At 41.1% G+C, this 19,438-nt stretch overlaps 1 protein-coding gene and 1 long non-coding RNA gene across 3 annotated transcripts in view; both read right to left on the bottom strand.

The window, feature by feature from the left end:
- LOC145456369 (mitogen-activated protein kinase kinase kinase 3-like) overlaps positions 1-5,717 on the bottom strand; it is a 40,386-nt gene extending 34,669 nt beyond the window's left edge. For both annotated transcript variants that reach the window (XM_080334443.1, XM_080334444.1), the window contains exon 1: positions 5,707-5,717. The gene's annotated coding sequence lies outside the window, so the exon portion shown is untranslated. The remainder of the gene's footprint in view (positions 1-5,706) is intronic.
- Positions 1,272-3,137, bottom strand: LOC145455134 (uncharacterized). Its single transcript, XR_013920277.1, has 2 exons — positions 1,716-3,137; positions 1,272-1,526 (listed from the first exon to the last, which is right to left on the bottom strand). It is a non-coding gene; the product is annotated as an uncharacterized LOC145455134 (long non-coding RNA).
- Positions 5,718-19,438: the final 13,721 nt, after the last annotated feature.

The raw sequence follows: 19,438 nt of genomic DNA, 5'->3' as shown, positions 1-19,438 counted from the left end.
ATACATTTAAAAAGATGTAGCTTGCAAAAGGTTCATGAACTTAAGTTTCGCGAGCTCAAATAAGGCAACCAGCATGATTAGTAAGAGTTTTTGCAGAGAAAATATGATTGCGCAGTACACGACGAATCCCATGTATAGTGAATTCAACTAATTGCTACGATGACGTCACAGAATTTCAATTGTGACGTGAAGTTGTTTGACATGTATGGCTCTTTGGGGGTTACAATGGAAAATATCGGGCCAATATGGCTCTTCGAACAAAAAAGACTCCCGACCCCTGCCGTACGTCCTCTTTATTAACTTTTTTGAAAGTGTCCCTGGATCACGCCCAAATGTCCTCGTTTTTGAGATTTTGTCCTCCTTTTTGAGAATTTTGGTTAAATATAGGCAAAATTCGACTGAGATACAGTAAATCAGAACTGAAGTAACGCTCCGGCGGCTATTTCGGGAGCTGAGCCGGAAAGCTGACCTATTTTTTAGTCAGCCGACCACGAAGTAGGGATAATTTACCGTTTTTTCAGGATTTTCCTCCGGTATTGCAAGTATGCAAGTCTGAAAATTTTGAAAAAGTGTCCTCTTTTCAGATTTCCAAAATATGATAACCCTACTATATTGGTCTCGTTCCGATTCATGACATTTTTCATCAGTCTCGCATATGATCGCATTGTCGAATGATTAAGGGTGAAGGTGTCGCCTTAATTACATAAATTAATTAGTCACTTTCTAGTTTCTACCAATGATAGCGAAATAAGAAACCTTTCATGTATAATTTCGAGCCATCTCAAGATTCGGGTACAACACGATGACCAAAATATACGCTAGTGCGGAGCTGGCATTGGGCAAAATACGAACCAGGAGACAAAAGTGGCCCACGAAAGCCTGAATGAACAATATGAATAAAATGTGGATTGAGTTCCAAGAAAAATCTGATTCCTAATTTTCGTCTCCTTGAGATAAATTTCAGTCTTTTCAAAGCTTATTTATAAGCTGAAGGTCATTTTATCGCATTTCTGTGGTTTATATTTCGTAAATCATATTAGAGTAGAGTATTTTTAGACATATTGATCGAATTTGAATTTTTTTCATCGATTCACTGACGATTTAGTGTCACTGGATTTCTTGAATTGATCACGGGTTGGGTACCCCCTCCCAAAAACAAGGAATATATTGATTGCTATAACGAGATGAATATGATGCGACAGTCAGCGCATATAACACTTGTAACACGCGATAAAAATAATACAATATCATCACGTGATAACAACGTTGGGTTATATTTTTTATCTGAACAAGTCACAAACAATGTACAATGCGATAAGATACAATGCGAAGTCATGAACAGATAGGAGGATGTCGAACGACACGCATCAGCAGCGATCCTTTACTCTAACATCCACCTCGGCCTAGAGTGCCCGATGTCACCGTTCTTTTCGATGTCGATCTTTTTTGAAGCCGCGGCCCTTTCTACTAGTTCTTTCCATTCTTTGTGAGTGCTTTCTTTCGTCGGGTCTTTTACTGGGCACGGACTGCGACATAAGAAGTCAAACTCAACGGCAAATGGATTACACCACATTCCACAAGACGTAGGCCTATATATATTAATATATTAATCAAAAGAACATGTATTTTGGGACACTCCCACAGATCCGTTAGGTGTGTAGCTGCCTAAACAAGCTGGTAAATTGTGCAATTTAAAAATCATGTATTTCGTTTACATGGTTCTGCTCACGTGAGCAAATCAGCAGCAACACATTGATCGAACACGAGAAATTTCAGACGACGCGGGACGTCAAGACCGAGATCTCTACGCGGGAGAAATGTAGTGATTGTCATATGATCTTTGCAGAAATATGACATCTGACGCGCGGGCCGGAACTATCGCGTCTGCTGCGGTTGTAATGTGATACTGGCTCACCAGAAAAGACAGAGGACGTGGGCGGATTTGAATAAAATACATACTGGCTGTGAACCAATGTATATATCAGGGGAGGCCAACCTGCGGTCGTAGAAGGGAATTTGTGCGGCCGTCGTCACGTAATTCAATTCCAAATGTTGCGAGGTAGCATCAATTTACATGTATAAATGCCGAATAATGCACAGGTCAGCCAAACTTTCTGCTGTTGACTAACTTATTCGTATGGTAGAAATAAGCCGCCATAACAGCTACACTTTCGCACGCTACTATAACTCGAAAGCAAATATATATATCATTTCATCTGTAACGAGTCTGGCTATGCTATCAATTAGCGAGTCCGCGATCCACCGTGAATAATTATACATAGGCCTATACATATGAAATCTTATTATAACGAATCACGTGATTTCAATCACACCATTGCGCATACGAATGTTTGGCGACCTATGCAAAAGATCGCGTGACGATGTATAGTCGATTCTCGCTAATTGTTTGTTTGTTTGATTCATTGACACAACAACAGCGGCGCGTTTCGCCTAGTAAGGCCATGTGCGCCACGACAGTAACATCTGTAATATTTCATTGTCTTTGATTTTTTATCGTCTTCCGGGCTACTTTTCACACTCGCACTCTTTCATCATCGGCCTCCCTCGTTTTCATGCGCCCGCTTATCTTCGTTTGTACTGTCGATTTTTTGGCACGGCTCACCTACACATCTGGGCTTTCGTACGACACTGCATAGGCAGTGAGGTCAGCGATGAGGAGCCCAGATAAACCTCCGACACATAGAAGTAGGTTCGAACCGGGATTCGAACCACTACCATGGGTGTCGTGCCACTGGTGCATAACGAACTGCGCCACTCGCTTCCCCATTCTCGCTAATTGGAGGCACTGATAATACGAATTGCTGAATTGGTAGCTGCTGGTACCCACATTGTTAGAGTCTATACCAGTGGTTCTCAACCTTTTTCACCTCGCGGACCGGTAAAATTTCAGAAAATGTCTGGCGGACCGGTGAACTTTCAAAATTGAAATGAAGCCAAAATGTAGAGTATGCAACCGTTTTCTGCAATTATATGGTGCTAGAGAGTGACATTTATAGGGTTTTGGTCGTAATTAATTATCTTCATGATAGCATCCAGGTGATTTTATGGTAGTCAGTCTGCTGAGTAGAGGTAAAATTGCCTTGTCCAGATAAATGTGCTACCGTTGAGAGTCGTTTACAATCGTTCACGCCGAAGGCCGTGGGTTTAACCGACCACGACAACTTGTATAATATTCTTCTCTGTGACAATATCGAGAGAACAAGTGTTTCGAAGTCGAAACAAGCACCTTGTCGTTCTATCTTGCTCATTGCCCACTGCCACCAGACGCATAGGCTACTCCGGCAACTACGAATACTATGCGTGCCGCAAGAAAGCACCCTACAGCGACTATACCGCCCCCAGACCCTACACTTGGGTGGATGTTTTCATCTGTACTTGTGAGCACACTCATTCTACTCAGGGTCAGCAGAGTTTATGTAGCTTAATCGCGCGAATAGCGAAAATTTTCGATCATTCATGACTGAATCGGTTTTCTCGCTGCCGAATTTTGGCACACCGTTTGGAGTCCCATGTTAGCCTTAACTTCATTATGTGTTGGTACGTCGTGGTGCGGTAATGGCGGACGCCGAAATGCCTATTTTTATAAATCATGCGTGTTTCTCGGAGAAGGGCACCTATAGACATTTCGTGACACTAAAGCGCGAAAAGAAATTGAAAAATGTTGGAAAAATTTTAAAATAAATACGCTATGATTTATGTTCATTTTCAAAATAATTTTGGGCTCTTTTCAAGCTCGGCCCCTCTCCAATTGGGCGGTTTGGGGGGCCCAGTTATACGGTCCTGCACAAAATGAATGAATCAAAAACGAATGATCGCGCAAGCTGCGCTGTTTAGCGATGAGTCAGCTCGTATCTGCTCTGTACTTGTCGCTCGCATGTCGTCTAATGACACGTCTTCAACTTGAAGTCAAATGAAACATGTTTCCAGCCCTAATGTTACCTCACGAAGTTCTGAATCATTTTAAAATCTGATGTTTTATTTACTTTATTAATGGACACGCCTTCAACATTGCATCTTGAACTTGTGGTATAAAACTGTAATAAACCTGGCGGACCGGCAGGAATGTCGTCGCGGACCGGCGGTTGAGAACCACTGGTCTATACGATTTTAAAACTCCATTAATAGTTTACGGAGTGGAAGTTATGATATGCGAATTCAAGTTGTCACGCGATAGCGGTCGAACACCATTCGTTTATATGATATTTAGATTGGAATAATTATCATTAATAGTATTTCATTCATGTGCGCGTTGCGGCGCAACTATGTCTTCAACTAGCTGTCGACTGGGATGGGTGAGTCATGAATCTCAATTTGAGATATGAACAAAGACAGAAAGCGATTTTCTGAGCCCTTTTCGTCGAAGGAGCCACATTTACCATATATTTTAAATTGTCAATTTAAGATTCGTGCCGTCGTGGCTAAAAAAACACATAAAAACATGTTTTAGACAAGGACCATGCTTTAAACATGTTTTTTATAAATTGATTTTTGTTTTAAATGCAACTGTAGTTACGGTATGGTACGATAAAGATACGAAATGTTGGTACGTTATTTTACAGCAACTACTATAGTAACGTAGGACCAGAAAAAAAAATTTGTGGTACGCATTAAAATAAATCTTATCCTACCCGACCGTACCAATTTCCCTGAAATACGATAACATTTATTCCCTTCTTTGTATATCAGAGAGATGTCGATGACTTGATGGGTTTTGGGAAATTGTGTCAGGTGAACAACACCGTTATGGATGCAAAAATCGCAGTTCATCATCATCATCATTGGTTTATTAGCAATTTTATCAGTTCAATACACCACAAAAAATGCGATACAATGAAAAGAAAGGAAGATGTCGAAGCGACTAGGAGTTGTCTATGGAATCAGACACCCACCTTGGCCTAGGCGATGTAAAGAGGAGGCATGCACACTGAATGAAAGTCAAGAAGATAGTATAGAAAAAGGAAGCGACAAGAAATAGGGCGACATGTCATGGGAAGCGAGATCGATAGGTCAGTCGTGGTCCGGTAATCTTGAGGATGGACTGTATTAATTTAGTAGTAATTTCTTGTATTTCGACTTGAATGTGGACATGCTCGTCGACTGCCGGATGGCCGGCGGGATATTGTTTCACACATCAGGTCCGGCATATTTGATAGAGCGATGATCTTTTCGGTCGATCATATGATATTTGGACGAGGTCGACGCGCGTGTGTTGTACTTGTGCGCTTTTGATTCAGAGGTAAAGAAGTCATTGAAATATTCGGGGCAACGACCGCAGTGAAACTGATACATAAACTTGGCGATTTCTAGTTTCCGCATATCTTTTATGTTTAGGACGCCGAATCTCTTCAGCAGCGACTTATTGGATGGGCAGCCAGGCCCCTTTGGGGCCCTAGCTATGATTCGGAGTACTTTATGCTGTAGTTTCTGCAGTGGCTTGAGTGCAGTTTTACTGGCAGCCTCTCAACAGAGGATACCATAATGTAACTTCGATTGGATTAAGGATTTAAAGAGTATCAGAAGAACCCATGCTGGCATGAAGCGCCCAAGGCTGTCGAACAGGCCGCACTTCGGAGATAATTTAGTTTCTAGGGACTGAATATGACTCTTCCAGGACATGTTCGAGTCCAGTAAAACCCCGTAGAAAAGTTCGTAGAAATTCGAATCGTCTCCCTTCAACTAGTCTACAATAATACAACGGGGGTCGATGATCGGCCCATTACCGACTTGTCGTCATATCCAATGATATGAATCCACAAAGCTATCATTTATCAGAGAGTATCTAGAGGTCATCCTACTAGAGACTAGAGTGTTCTCACACGCGTAGGCAATACCATACAAAATAATAAAAAGATAACACTTGTAACGATGATACGTACGAGCATCGGAGGTGGGTGGTGTTATATTAAAGTTATTGGTTCGTTCTTTGGGTATTTTATTTTGCAACCAAATCTTATCGCACAATCGAGCATATGGTAAAAAGATACTCGTATGATCATACGATTCGTTGTGCTGACAGGCCGCTAAGCCACTTATAATGATAAATAACGACCGAAATGCACGATCTCAGCAGCCGACACTGGATAGTAAAAATGAACAGCTTTCGCATTAAAAAACCACATTCAACATTTCGAAAGCTGTCGGACCAAAACTAATAATACCTAAATATTCTCGTACTTTCTGAAAAGGACATGTATGCGCTCTATTGTTATATCGGTATGACTCATGTTACAAATGGTACCAATCGCATTTTGATTGTTGATTACCTCTGAGACGATATATTGTTATAGAGACTCAGGGGCGTAGAAAAGAAGGCAAAATGCGATTTCCAATACTACTCCACTCGAAAAAGATGGTTAAAAATTATCATCTTACTTTTGGCTAATTTCTACAAGCGAGCTCAAAAATGCAATACCTCTATCAATCTAAGTAAATATAGACTGAGTTTTGTACGACTGTACGTATATTTGTATATACATGATTGCAGTTTGTGGGAGTTCACGAGCTCAAGGGTCACTATCCAGATTTTGCAAGAAGCACTTGTAAGGGTAACACCATAACATGCGTGAACGACTCAAAGGCAATCTGACGTTATTGCGTTTAGGAGAACTATGTCTCCGAAGTATTGTAAACTTACAAAACCTTGCGGAAAAGTAGTGCTTGAACGATCATTATTTCACTAAAATTTTCATCAATACATGCAACGATTGCGATATAATAATAATGATAATATAATGCCGAAACGACTTGCAGTAGTCTTTTGATCAGACACCCACCTTGACCTGCAGCATGCAAATAACCGACATGCACACTTCTGGATAAAAGAAAAGATAGCATAAAAGTAAGCGACAAAAATGAATGCTGCATTGTGACGTCCTATGACGGTTGCGGTTCGTGTTCACAGCGAACCTTTCATAATAAATTTTGTGAAAGTTCTGGTGGCGAATGATTCGATTCCGCCATCGACTGCGCCACGTTTCTTGTCGCATTGAGCCGTTAGCTATTGACGAGACGTTTACGAAATGTAAGAGCTAAATGAGCATTTTCGAAATTATTTTTAATAGTGGGTTTTCTCCGGCGCCTGTCGTCGTTTCCGGCCTTTTGCGCACGGACAATGATATATTTCTCTATAGTAATTGCCTTCTATGCTATAAGTGCCAGTGCGGATATTCAATTGAAAATAATTTAAACCCATATATGCTTGTCACGTGAAATGTTGTATTACTATTCGCGATCGCGGAGTAAATAATTACGGCAGAGCCGGCCGATTAGTCAATGCGCGCGGTTCGTTGAGCGGTATCTGGTAATAGCAGTGGCGGCTCGTGACAATATCGGGTGGTGGGGCAAGGGCTGCGAGCGACTTTTATCAACATGACGTCACAATGGCGTTTTCCAACGTAAAAAAGTAACTTTAATATGATGGTCACATGAATTTCCCGACAACAGTGATTTTAACGTAGGTGCCGCGAGAGGTTTGCCGGTGAGCCGTGACTTGAAGTGTGGTAACAAATGTTTTATTCATTTTTTTTTAATCAAAGGATTATTTTACATAATGTACGTGAACTAAGAATCGTCCCTATGCCACGAATCAATTATCAGGTCATCCTTAGTAGCATGCGTTATGATTTCATGGTAGAGTTAGAGATTACGCAAATCGATAGGCCGTCCGAAAGTGTTTCGTACACGATCCTGGTGTGTTACGACCACTGAGCTGGTGGTTACGAGTTACGACCAGGTGATAGGCAACCAAAGCGGAGGTACCCGACGTACGATTGGATCAATGGACTGGACAATTTCTATCATCATCATCATTGGTTTATTAGCAATTTTATCAGTTCAATACACCACAAAAATGCGATACAATGAAAAGACAGGAATATGTCGAAGCGACAAGGAGTAGTCTTCTAGACCTTTAATTTTCGCTCTCTAAGGCAACTGCGTAAACTAGCCTACGTACGGAGCAAAGATTCAATACGATTCATGTTCGCACTTGACTTGACCAGACTAATTCCAATGACTAGAACTCGAGAGATTGCGTAAGCCTAACTGCAAAGGTCAACGACTTCGGGCACATACGCAATTGTTATCTCATAGATTGGGCCTGTCATATTGAATCCAGAACATCAATTTGAATGGTCTTTGAAGAACTAAGGACAGCAGCCTCGGAACTTCGGTCTCGGAACAATATAGTACATTTTGGCCTTGAAACTGGAGATTGTGACGCAACACATACGGCTTACTGTCTGCTGCCAAATCTCCGTTGGAAAATATATTAATCAATAAATACATGAATGAAAGCCGTAAACTTAGCATACTGTTACATGAAATCATCGAGAAGTAGCATTCGCAATCTCATAACCCATTCCGGCATGGTACACTGTCAAAATCAATACAAACAGACGAACACCGAACTTTGAGTAAAATAGATCGAGGAATAGGCTGATCGAATGATCAGCTGTTAGCCGACATCGAAAATGAAATAGCTATCGCATTTGACAGGGGATTGTAAGCAAATGGTTTGAAGGCCACAATTTCACAGTGAAATGCACATTGGCGAACATAAAATTATGTGAATATTTGAATGCAAACCGAGAATCTTAGTTAGCTGTTTCATGCGATCATCGAGATATACCATTGGAAATATCATCACCGATCTCGTTATGGAACGCAGACTAGATTAGCACAGACAGACACGCAATGATGTAGGTAGGCTAAGTATCAGATCAGCGCGCATCTCTACCATACTCGACCTCGAAAACGAAATAACTGCCTCAATCATTGAGCGTCAACTTTAAGACTTGGCACCGCGTTCGATACTAAAATCAAGACATACCGTGCAAAAGCTCATGACAGATCTAGGTATGGAACATCGTTAAAATCAATAGAGACCAATAACGGCTTTTGCGTAAATCTGTTAGCGATAAATGAAGAGTCAGTTCTCACTCGACTTTGGAAACGAAATTACCACCCACATAGTTCAGTGACAAACTTAAAACTTATTACAGCGGTCGATACTAACATTAAGACTTACTGTGCCAAATATCATGACCGATCTCGGTATGGAACATCGTCAAAATCAATGGAGACCAATACCGGCTTTTGAGTAAAATCTGTTTGCTGTACAATGTACATGATAGATCAGCACACACTGAACTTCGGAAACGAAATTACCACCCTTATCTTTGAGTAGCAAGCCTGAAACTTGGAGCAGTGCTAAATACTACCTTCACGACATATCGTACCAAGTTTCAAGAATTATCATGGTGCGAAACACCGTCAAAATCGACATATACCAGCAACGGTCGAGTCAACGCATATCAGCAGGCCGTGTTATTTTTGGCATATGCCAAAACTGCCAAAAATAACTTATTTTTGGCATTTTTCGATTTTTATTTTTGGCAGTTTTGGCATCGTCCTCTAAATAGATAGTTTCAGCCTCGAATTAGTCACAAAAACGCTTTATTTGGGCTAGTTTGTCTAAAGACACCACAAAATGTGCAGCATCCACGGATAATCAGTGCCAACAAAAGCAAAAAAAAGCCTAACAAACACGCTCAACAGCTGATTGTTACAGCTGTTGAATAGACTTCAATCGTTTGCACTGTAACAGTGCTTCCAAACTCAGGTCACCTAAGTTTCTCCTAAATTCATTTCTCGCCCAGCGAATCTGGGAAATATCGGCTTCAACAGTAGCCGTTGAGGGAAAGAATGTTGCCAGTCATCCACAAAAGGTTTTCAGAGCTTCAAAATCTTTGGAGGGCCGAACCGGCTTCCATGCATCATGAAAAGAGATCACTCCGCCAGTGCCATCGATCTCATCGCGGAAAGAATTTTCTTCCCGATCCTTTTCCAGGAGTTTACTGTGTTGTCTCTCAACACATTCTATTCAGTAGCCCGACTATCATTTCTCCTTCCAGTCTACCGATATATTTTCGGAGGACTTTTGTCACTTCAGGTGGCTTTAATATTACCAGCTCGCATGGAAGAGTCCTGGGAAGGTTAGCTTGTTTGAGAACATTGACGCAACAAGACTGTCTGGCAAAACGAGACTGTGCAGCTCAGAAATAGCCAGACAGTTTGTTGCGTCACAATGTTCAACTCGATCACAATGCAAAAATCGTAGTTGATTTTGGGGTTTCCAGCTCCATGAGCAGAATATAAATTCTATTTTAATAATCAGTACTGCGGCAGCTTCTCATTGATACCCGTTTTATCAAATTTAGCGCTTGACAAGCCGGTCAAAATTGGTCGTAAAATTGCCTTTGGACAAATGGAAAGTATGACGTAAACCAAATGCAGTCAGCCGTTCAATTACGCTGTGCCCACACCATTTAGGACACCATGCTTTCACCCCTAATGGGTGGGCTGGACCCAGATTAAGAAACCTGCCTTTCACAAACGCTCTTCTCGCTTGTAACGCGGTTCTGGTAACACAACACCATGAACGAAATACACTATTTGGCAGGCCGTGTTATTTTTGGCATATGCCAAAAATTGCTTATTTTTGGCATTTTCAAATTTTTATTTTTGGCAGTTTTGGCATCTGGCTCCTGAAATGCCAAAAATAACACGGCCTGCATATCAGGGTAACCGAGTTCAGATATAGATACGATTGTTACATCACACCTTAAGGGCGACAGGCATAGTTGCCCCACTTGCTCGGCCATTTTACGAATAGGAGAGAGTAAATCACCGTTTCTTTATTGTGCGCGGCTTTGAGAGAATAGATAGTGAAAGCTTGTTATGAGCGCTACCGGGGCAAGCCCCGGCTAGGCATTCACAAAGCGAAAACACAGAAGAGAATTCGATTTTCGCAGAGACTTCGCTATGTATCGGCATTTGTTAGCGAAAGCACAAGAATAATGCGGGTTTCGCCGTGATCTCGGTATATACTGATTCCTTTGCGTCTATAAATGGTTAAATTGTTATTGAACAGAATTTTAGGTGGGGCAATGCCCCAGTTGCCCTATAGGACGAGCCGCCACTGGGTAATAGTCATATTTTTTACACTGTAACAGTACATGGCCAACTGTTTCGGGACTGTATTTGATTGAAGAATAATTAATAACGATTGAAGTTGTTTTGAAAACTGTGCTACATTTCGTCGTACCACCAAATCAGCTGTTCAGTTTGGTAAGATCAAATACTTTTTACCATTATAATTATCATTATTATTAGCGAACGAGAGAGTGTCGCCTTTCGCCTGTAAGGTCAGGTGCGTCACGAACTTGGAGGTGCGTTCGTTATACGAAATTGGGGACAACTACCTTTGCAAAATAGTTTCTGGCATTAACCACTTCAAAGAAAGCAACTATTGAGGCAATAGGCGGGCTAGTGCTAACAAAACGAACTGCATGTGCAAGATAAGATAATATTTCGGGTCTTATATAATCGAGTCATATATCAATTCGTTCTTGCGGTGACGTTTTAATTCCTCCATTTATTCTCGTAGATGATAATTTCATGCGTCTATTAATTTTTAAATGGTATTTTGTAAGAATATAGCAAACGTTTGTTGCGATAACGGCGTAAATACTTTTGAAAAACGAGTAGGATGAGCCCTCGGATAACTTGCACTTACTTTGGTCGAGATATGCGATATGGAATGCATAGAGCCACCGAAATGGTCGTCGGTACAACAGTTGTAGCACATAGTCATATATCACGGGTACGGCATGGGTGTTCTGATGATGATGACCGCTGACCGTACAAATGCTGCATGACGATGTAGTCCAGGTTAAATATATTCTTTGGTCCGTTTAAAAAGACAATGGTCGGAAACCTGTGACGTAAAAATTTATCTGATGCATTTGACAACATTAACACTAAGCTATCGACAGTGTCAAAATGGATGGCATCTAACCAACTTCAGCTCAATGCCTCCAAAACCAAAACTCTCGTATTTCATACACAAGTGAATCGCAGTAGAATTATAGTAAATAACGCACATCTTGATACACATAAAACTGTTAAATATCTTGGCATTATCATTGATGATAAACTCGGATGGTCTGATCATATCAACAATATAAAAACTAAAATCTCGCGTGGTGTCGGGGCTCTCTATCGCCTTAAAAATTTAATTCCTCATCAAACTCTCAGATCAGTCTACTATGCCTTAATTCACTGCTATCTCATTTATGGGATCCTAGTTTGGGGACCTGCTGCGAAAAAACATCTGCAGAAATTGCAAGTCTTGCAAAATCGAGCCATACGAATTCTCTGTCGGAAATCTAGATATGAGAATTGTAATAGCATGTATCGTAGCGTTAGAATATTGAAAGTGGAAGACATTTTCAAATTTGAGGTAATGAAATTCATGCATAGCTATCATCAGGGTGAACTGCCACTATATTTTGATAATCTGTTCAAGATACCTTCAGATACCCACCAACATCATACCAGATTTTCTTCTAACTTGTCTCTGTCTGTGCAACACCACTCTACCAGTCTAGTGCAAAATTCAATCAGTTTTATTGGTGTCAATGTTTGGAATAAGCTGCCACCTAATCTCCGCAATTTAGACTCTTGTGCTTTTAAAAAACAATGTTTTCAATCTCTTATCTCTAACTACCGCTAAATTGTATTTGCGTTGTATTTCAAATTGGTCCATGATACTGTGTCTTATTTTCCCTTTCGTTCGTTAGTTTATTTTAATTTTTTTTTTTTTCATTAGTTATCGACTGTGAAAATTGCTCCTGTCCCGGGTGGCTCGGCTCTGAAGACTTTGTCATATCGAGCCTCCCGTCTACCTTGCATGTCGCATTTCACTGTAACATTTTTGTAGTGTTATGTTGATATGTAATGTATACGAATAAAGATTCTCTCTCTCTCTCTCTCTCGTTAAAGGAGCCATATTTGTTTGCCCTATATTTTCGATTGTAATTTTTTAGCAGCCATACAATAATGGCAACTCACCTTGACGTCACAATTGAAAAATCATGAAAAAAAAAACATAAAAATCATTAAAAACGTGTTTTTAACGAGGGTCATGTTTTAAACATGTGTATTGTGTATTTTAAATTGATTTTAGTTTTAAATGCAACCCTATAGTTGTATCCATTCATCATCAGAATGCTTAGGCGCCAATGTTGCAAATGCCGTTATCTTATCGCCCATATCTGGTACGATCCCCAATGGAATTTCGAAGAGCTAGGAGCGCACATGACAGTTCTTATTTCAACCGAATATATCTTTACAACCACGCATTTCGCAACGGATATTTTTATACCCGATTGATATCTTGACTTTTTCGAACATCGCAACACCATGCATCAATCGTTTGTCCGTTCCACCAACGCCAATAATGATATGATCGGCAAATATTGTTGCGATCGATAACCCATCGATGACTACATAAGCATTGTAGCTTGTACGAAGTGTTCCCTATTGTATAATCATAACACTTCGCATTTTGCGAAGTTCAAGCAAGTTCACTCTCTGGGGTGTTTACGCGTAGCATTTCGCTGTGCCTAGTACATACAGTTATATATCGGTAACGGCACAAACGCGCAAAAACAGCAACGTATCAAAAGTCTAAAATGATCACTAAATTGTACAGCGAGCGGCTACATATTGCTTCAGTTTCATCGGAGGGTATAATATAGCCTATTGTGGTTACATGCTGCTTTGCTCGGGGGCAGTAATGAAGAAACAATTCGACGCGAGTATACAGACGATAGCCTCGGGGCAGGTAATCGTATTATGGCAAAATGATTCAAGTTGCGGAGCGGTTCGGCGTTTGGCACCACCATTCTCGGCGCAGATCCCATAACGAATTGAAAAATGAAAAAATTATGTGGGCACACGTCTCATCTTTCAGAAGAGAAAACCTATTCCGGTCTTATAAATAGATTCACATTATAATATATTGTTCTCAGTGTTCACTACGTCGTAGGTGGAAGGGTACGATTTTTCATAGCGAAAATTGGAGATATTCCCGAGCTTGGTAGTTTACTCGAGCGGTTGCATCCGTGAGACTATACAGCAGTGCAAAATAGTAATCGTATTTCTCAATGACGCGACACGGCCGATTTGCTGAAGAGAGATGTTGTATAGATACCGACAAGATTGCGCAATGGTGAAGCGTCCGTTTTCTTGATCGGTAGGTCGTGGATTCAATCCTCGGCCAAGTCAGACCAACTTCCGGATTAGTAACACCGGTATCCATGACTTCCCCGCTGCGCGCTCAGAATTACCAGAGTACCATGGATGAGTGGTACAAGACTTAAAAGGCTATTTCTGCACCCTCCTGGTCCAACGGCATATGCACATAATGCACTCATGGTATGCATATGCACAGATCGTGTGTATGCAGATCATGTGTCGGTGTTTGTCGGCGCAAAAACATCAAGGACAGAAATAAATAACGTCCTTCCTAATCAGTGTAGGGCTGTAGGCACGTTATTTAGTTACAGACAAGACACTCGAATCCGGCAACCCCACAGACGTTAGGCGTACACGTTGCGGATTTTTGTAAATTTTGAAATCTATATATCCATTATATCACACGTGCTAACAAGGTTTCTGTACGGCGGAAATTGAATAACTATCATTGTTTACCTCGGGTATTGCGATATTTCAAGTTTTATATCTTCGACAATGTGGGCGTAGGCGGCGCTGCGACTGGATTGGGCTGATCGGTGTTGCCTAATTGAATTATTTACTCAAGTGCAGGCCGTGTTATTTTTGGCATATGCCAAAACTGCCAAAAATAACTTATTTTTGGCATTTTTCGATTTTTATTTTTGGCAGTTTTGGCATCGTCCTCTAAATAGATAGTTTCAGCCTCGAATTAGTCACAAAAACGCTTTATTTGGGCTAGTTTGTCAAAAGACACCACAAAATGTGCAGCATCCACGTATAATCAGTGACAACAAACAATAAGAAGAAGAAAATACCTAACGATTTCATAGGTTAGTAATATCAAACGGAACCACAAAATATGCAGTATCCATCGGAATCGGTGCCAATAAGCAAAAAGAAAGAAAGAAAAGCCTAACAAACACGCTCAACAGCTGATTGTTACAGCTGTTGAATAGACTTAAATCGTTTCCACTGTAACAGTGCTTCCAAACTCAGGTCAACTAGGTTTCTCCTAAATTCATTTCTCGCCCAGCGAATCTGGGAAATATCGGCTTCAACAGTAGCCGTTAAGGGAAAGAATGTTGCCAGTCATCCACAAAAGCTTTTCAGAGCTTCGAAATCTTTGGAGGGCCGAACCGGCTTCCATGCATCATGAAAAGAGATCACTTCGCCAGTGCCATCGATCTAATCGCGGAAAGAATTTTCTTCCCGGTACTTTTCCAGGAGTTTTCTGAGTTGTCTCTCAACAAATTCTATTTAGTAGCCCGACTATCATTTTTCCTTCAGCCTACCGATAGATTTTCGAAGGACTTTTGTCACTTCAGGTGGCTTTAATATTACCAACTCGCATGGAAGAGTCCTAGGAAGGTTAGCTTGTTTAAGAACATTGACGCAACAAGACTGTCTGGCAAAACGAGACTATGCAGTTCAGAAATAGCCAGACAGTTTGTTGCGTCACAATGTTCAACTCGATCACAATGCAAAAATCGTGGTTGATTTTGGGGGTTCCAGTTCCATGAGCAGAATATAATTTATATTTTAATAATCAGTACTGCGGCAGCTTCTCATTGATACCCGTTTTATCAAATTTAGCGCTCGACAAGCCGGTCAAAAATGGTCGTAAAATTGCCTTTGGACAAATGGAAAGTATGACGTAAACCAAATGCAGTCAGCCGTTCAATCCCGTTGTGCCCACACCATTTAGGACACCATGCTTTCACCCCTAATGGGTGGGCTGGGCCCAGATTAAGAAACCTGACTTTCACAAACGCTTTTCTCGCTTGTAACGCGGTCGTGTTAACACAACACCATGAACGAAATACACTATTTGGCAGACCGTGTTATTTTTGACACATGCCAAAAATTGCTTATTTTTGGCATTTTTGGCATTTTTATTTTTGGCAGTTTTGGCATCTGGCTGCCGAAATGCCAAAAATAACACGGCCTGCTCAAGTGGTTTTGATTTTAGGCTACTTCCACTTCTACTAAAATAGTTTTCGTTTTTTTTAGGCCTAAAAGGATACTTACTTTTTTACTTAGTTGGAAATAGCTTCTTCTACTTGTATTTCATAATGCTACTCGATTACCTAAAATGACTACATCGACCCCCTCTGCCTGTAAGCTATGAGAAATAGATCAATGTTTCAGTATCAGTATCAGTTTATTAATATTTTCATCATTTCAAAACACCACAAAACTGCGATACAATGAGAAGATAGGAAGGTGTCGAAACGTCCAGTCCAGCTGCCGCAGATTATAGTTCTATGTTACCCTACTAACATGTTGTGACGTCACGAAAATTGCCGCTATTTTTATCTCTAACGGTCGATACCTATATTTCTTTCAAAGAGTGATATCGACTCGATATTCGGTGCGACCGATAAATAATCGATCGGGCTCTAGTCGTAATTATTACTCCGCCATTCATCAACCGTAAATTTGGCATGACTGAAAGCTAACACTTGGATTTGCCCGATGCATACGGCGCTCACCGAAGCACTTATGAGCATAGGCGTAGCCAGAGGCCAAAGGAGCCAAAATTTTCGATCAACATGATCAACAAATCAACGTAAGGAGTAGTATGTTTGAGCAGGAATATTTACGTCGAAATTTTTTTCGCGCAAGCGCGATCTATTGTGTGATTAATGTCGGTCGATTTATTATTTGTTGCTTACCCGCATCCCGCTAAATAACAAAAAAATTTTGGTCCGAATAAAAATACGCATGGTGTACATAATGGAATGTAACTGTATTCGTGTGTTTTGCTTGCGGTTGCGGGACTATGAGGCACCAGCTTTCCAGTGCAAAAAGAAACACCAAAGCAGGGGTTCTCAACTTCCTTTGTATCACGGGCCGCATTTTAACAGCAAAAAACGCTGCGGGCCGCAGACCATTATTACCGTGCATTTGTGCGCTACTATTAAATTTAGGCTACTGTAGCCTATTTACCAGTCGTATACAGGCATTAGTAGATTTTTATGAATTGTAAAGCCTTAATGGACAGCATTCGTGAGTTTGCAGTTGCTGTCTCTTGTGAGAACATGTCATATTCCAGCGGCGCAAATGAATCCCTCCACGGAGCGTGCATTGCGTTCGTTGCCAAGTCGGTATGTGCAATGTGCAAACCTTCAACCAGAGAACCGAACCCCCTGTTTCAATGTTCGAGTGAGTAAGCTTAATATCAATGTTCGAGTGAGAAAGCTTAATATTATGGTAACTTTTTCGTTTGTGAGGCCATTATCACTTTGAGCTTCCAGTGATATGAGAAGACGTCTGGCGTTCGGGGTCATATCTGAGCAAACCAATCAACCCTTCTCCATTCCTTCTATGGCTGGAGCCCTGCACCTATAGTTACAGAAGTCAGCTTTGTCAAATTGATGTATTTGCTAGTGCCCTCCCCACGTATGCCCTGGCAGCATTTCCTCTGCACATATGTCCACTCTGATAAAATACACCCAGATAATTATTACCTATGAAATGTCTGTGGAGTCGGTGGCTTCGTCCAATGCTAGGCTAAAGTAATCTACGCCACAACGTGTTTCAGAACGTGCGTCAAAAGATTGTTGTTACTCTCCCGGCCACGGTTGAATCACACAACTGACTGTAGCTTCTAAATTTGTCAGGTGATGTTGTCTTTGCTGCCAAGTTCCGTAAACAGCGAATATTCGCACAGTACATTAAAGTTTTATTGAAATTGTCATGTAGATTCATTGGGTTTAGCGATATTCCCGCTCCAAGTAATTTTGAACGTTGCGTCTTCAACGTAGTCAGCAATTTTAACTATGCCTCAAAATTAGGATGGGTGGGCTTGACACCTAGCTAGCAACGTTTTTTCCTAAGAGTAGCCTAGCCGATATGTATCCAGAAGAAGCTCCCGTGGTATCATTTTCAGCTTCTACGCTCCATTATGACAATTGACCTTCGACAAATATGACACATCGCGTATCCATTGGTATCTGAGAGAACAAACTCATTGTTCCACGCAGAGTTATAAACCCAGTTTTCGCCGTTGCATTTCCCTTTCCCTGTTCTTGTTTCTGTTCAAACCATTCGCGGTGAGTGAAACGTTCTTCAAAACTGTACTACGCAGCGGAATTCTCTTTAACTCGAGTCGAGCCGATTACCGATTCAAAACAATAAGAATCCAATCCCTATAGCATATATCAAAACGGTGTCCGGTCAATACCGAGAAAACCATTACCGAGAATGCCATTACCGAGAATGGACATTACCGAGAATGGACACCCCAGAGAATGGACATTACCGAGAATGGACACCACCGAGAATGGACATTACCGAGAATGCAATATATGCAATGCAGGCATGTTATGCATATGAACAGGTCGTGTGTGTGCATCACGGCGTTGCCACATTCGGCATCGATGCTCAGGTATAAATTTCTTGGCAGCATCAGTCCCAGTGAGCTATATCCTTGCCATTGGCCATTCTCGGTAATGTCCATTCTCGATGGTGTCCATTCTCGGTAATGACCATTCTCGGTAATGGCATTCTCGGTAATGTCCATTCTCGGTTATGGTTTTCTCGGTAATAGTATAGAACCATATCAAAGCACCGGGACACATCAGAGAATGAGTATAATTAAACGAAACAGAGACGGCGCGATAAGAGAGCTAAGAAACTTAATTAAATGTAACAATGGTGTGCCAGTAGAATAATTGTGTTCATAATGGAAGATGTCGCGGGCCGCAAAATAAACGTTTGCGGGCCGCGGGTTGAGAATCTCTGCACCAAAGCAAATACAGTTTTAGTTAACACGAAGTGCGATCCCGGAAAGATCGCAGGGAATAGAACCTTGGCCGAAGATCGCGCCAGATGGCCCTCTTACAATATGAGTCCCGCGTTACAAATGTAGAGTACCAGCAGGCGAATGAATGCAAAAAAGTATTATCTTTTAATTTGTTATGGTACTTGTGAGCGATCTTTTGAGTGGCGAAAATTTTCTTCGCGGGCAATTACATACAACAGTATGCTTCAACAAAGCAATTAATGACGATTTGTCCGACCAACGCCCACCCTCGAGAAGCTCATGAACAGCCTCTCCATGCGGCACGAACATATAGCTCAACACTTTGTAAAATTACGTGCCCTCCAAATCTTTGAAGACAGCGCTTCTATCAGCCCTACCGGTAAGTCTGATAATGAAAACCTATATGCAATATGCATGTAAAAATACCATTGACCAATTTCATTCATTAACTTTGAAAAATTTTCGTGCTTCGTGCTAATGGCATACTTGGGTTTCCACAATATTAATATTATAACATAACATTATGTGTGTGGGGGGAATATATGTAAAAATGTCGCCCAAATGTGT

Source organism: Botryllus schlosseri, chromosome 14 (assembly GCF_051294905.1).
Source record: "Botryllus schlosseri isolate E-star chromosome 14, Bs_hap1, whole genome shotgun sequence".
Lineage (NCBI taxonomy): Eukaryota > Metazoa > Chordata > Ascidiacea > Stolidobranchia > Styelidae > Botryllus > Botryllus schlosseri.
The sequence above is the reverse complement of the archived record's forward strand: the minus strand, read 5'-3'. Positions and strand labels throughout refer to the sequence as shown.